General features: G+C 47.6%; 1 long non-coding RNA gene across 1 annotated transcript; it reads right to left on the bottom strand.

Annotated features, from left to right (window-relative positions):
* Positions 1-1,260: 1,260 nt before the first annotated feature.
* LOC139024723 (uncharacterized) lies at positions 1,261-1,853 on the bottom strand. Its single transcript, XR_011476058.1, has 4 exons — positions 1,812-1,853; positions 1,538-1,572; positions 1,416-1,447; positions 1,261-1,287 (listed from the first exon to the last, which is right to left on the bottom strand). It is a non-coding gene; the product is annotated as an uncharacterized lncRNA (long non-coding RNA).
* Between the last annotated feature and the right edge of the window lie 881 nt (positions 1,854-2,734).

Genomic DNA, 2,734 nt, shown 5'->3' with positions numbered 1-2,734 from the left:
GCCTCCACTGGAACCACACACAGACGTGGAACACTGTCTGCTACCTGACCTGGCTGTATGTCCTGAGAGACCCAGTCGTGAACACACCACAGACTGGAAACACTGTCTGTACCTGACCTGCTGTATGTCCTGAGGAGACCCAGTGTGAAACACACACAGACTGGAACACTGTCTGTTACCTGACCTGACTGTATGTCCTGAGGAGACCCCAGTGTACACACACACACACACACCATACACACACACACCAAAACCACACAATCACACACACACACCAACACAACCACACACCATCAACACACGACAGACACACCAAAACACACAACACACCACACCAAACACAACACACACCACATATCACAACACCACACACACAAACCATACCCAACACAACACAACCACACACACACACCAACGCACAACACCACAACACACACCAACACAACACAACACACAGCCACACAAACCACACCAACACCACAACACACACACCCAAACCAACCCACAACACACACAACACCACACACACCAGCAACACACACACCGACACACACCCAGCCATACAACACAACACACCTAAACAACCATGCCATAACACACACACACTCATCACACACCATTGGGCAGACATAACACACACACCCGAGCACACACATCAAACACACACACCATGCCAACACAACACCAACACACACACCACAACAACACACCATCCGCACAACACACATCCCCACACCACTTATCTATCACAGCACCACCAACACACACACCATAGCACAGAACACACACACCTGACAACACCATAAACACAAACACACAACCTGGACACACACACCATAACACACAACCACCATGCCATAACACCACACACCTGACACACACCATGCCATAACCACAACACACCTGACACAGCATAACACAACACACACCACCATGCCATAACACACACACCTGACACACACACCATGCCATAACACACACACCATACCATTAACCACACCACCATAGTCCAGTACTTTCTTTATTACAAGTCAACCAACTGTATCAAAACATTCCTTCAGCCTCCAAACCATTCAAGGTCCCGTTACAAAGAAGCAACGTTTTTACATGGCATCATCATCACATAAAATTCTCTGCATACAAAGGTTTAAAAAACCAGACGCGCACACACCACTATTAACATAAAAACAAACCCCAAAAAGCAGCATAAAGCTAAAGTTATGTATTACACATCTAGAGTTGGTTCCAGACAGATCCTAGCCTGGTTCTATGTTTCCCAGACAGAGCCTCTCCGGGGTTCTATGTTTCCCAGAACAAGCCGACTCCTGGTTCTATGTTTCCCAGACAGAAGCCTACCTCCTGGTTCTAGTTCCCAGACCAGAGCCTCTCCTGTTCTATGTTTCCCAAGACAGAGCCTACTCCTGGTTCTATGTTTCCCAGACAGAGCCTCTCCTTGGTTCTAGTTTCCCAGACAAGCCTCTCCTGTGGTCTATGTTTCCAGACAGATCCTCTCTGGTTTCTAGTCCCCAGACAGAGCCTCTCCTGGTTCTATGTTTCCCAGACAGATCTATCCTCGGTCGATGTTCCCAGACCAGGATCCGATCCGGTTCTAGTTCCCGACAGATCCTATCCCTGTTCTATTGTTTCCCAGGACAGATCCTATCCTTGGTTCCTATGTTCCCAGACAGATCCTAGCCTGTTCGAGTCCCAGACAGAGCCTCTCCTGTTCTATGGTCCCAGACAGATCCGTTATTCCTTTCTATGTTTCCAGACAGATCCTATTCCTGGTCATGTTTCCCAGACAGAGCTACTCCTGTTCATGTTTCCCAAGACAGATCCTATCCTGGTTCTATGTTTCCCAGACACGAAATTCCTATCCTGGTTTCTATGTTTCCCAGACAGAGCCTCTCTGCTTCTATGTGTCCCAGCAATCCATCTGGTTCTATGTTTCCCAGACAGATCCTATCCTGTTCTATGTTTGCCAGACAATCCTATCCTGTTCTATGTTTCCCAGAACAGAGCCTCTCCCTGTTCTATGTTTCCCAGACAGAGCCTTCTCCTGTTCTATGTTCCCAGACAGATCCTATCCTGGTTCTAATGTTTTCCCAGACAAAGCCTCTCCTGTCTATGTTTTCCCAACAGAGCCTCTTCCTGTTCTATGTTTCCCAGACAGAGGACTATCCTGGTTCTATGTTTTCCCAGACAGATTCCTATCCTGTTCTATTTTCCCAGACAGGAATCCTTATCCGTGGTTTCTATGGTTTCCCAGACAGAGCCTCCTCCTGGTTCTATGTTTCCGCAGACAGATCTATCCTGTTCTGTTCCCCAGACAGGCCTATTCTGTTTCTATGTTTCCAGACAGATCCTATCCTGTATATGTTTCCCAGACAGATCTATCCTGTCTATGTTTCCCAGACAGAGGCCTCTCCTGGTCTATTGTTTCCCAGACAGATCCTATCCTGTTCTAGTTTCCCCAGACAGAGCTCCTGGTTCTGATGTTTCCCAGGACAGACCTATCCTGGTTCTATGTTTCCCAGGACAGATCCCTATCCGTTCCTAATGTTTCCCAGACAGATCCTATCCTGGTTCTATGTTTCCCAGACAGAGCCCTCTCCTGTTCAGTTTCCCAGGACAGATCCTTATCCAAAGTTCCTATCATTGCACCAGGACAGGTACTAATCCTGGTTCTAATGTTCCTCAGACAGAGCCTCTCTGGTTCTATGTTCCCAGACAG

This window comes from Salvelinus sp. IW2-2015, unplaced genomic scaffold (genome assembly GCF_002910315.2).
Source record: "Salvelinus sp. IW2-2015 unplaced genomic scaffold, ASM291031v2 Un_scaffold1815, whole genome shotgun sequence".
Lineage (NCBI taxonomy): Eukaryota > Metazoa > Chordata > Actinopteri > Salmoniformes > Salmonidae > Salvelinus > Salvelinus sp. IW2-2015.
The sequence above is the reverse complement of the archived record's forward strand: the minus strand, read 5'-3'. Positions and strand labels throughout refer to the sequence as shown.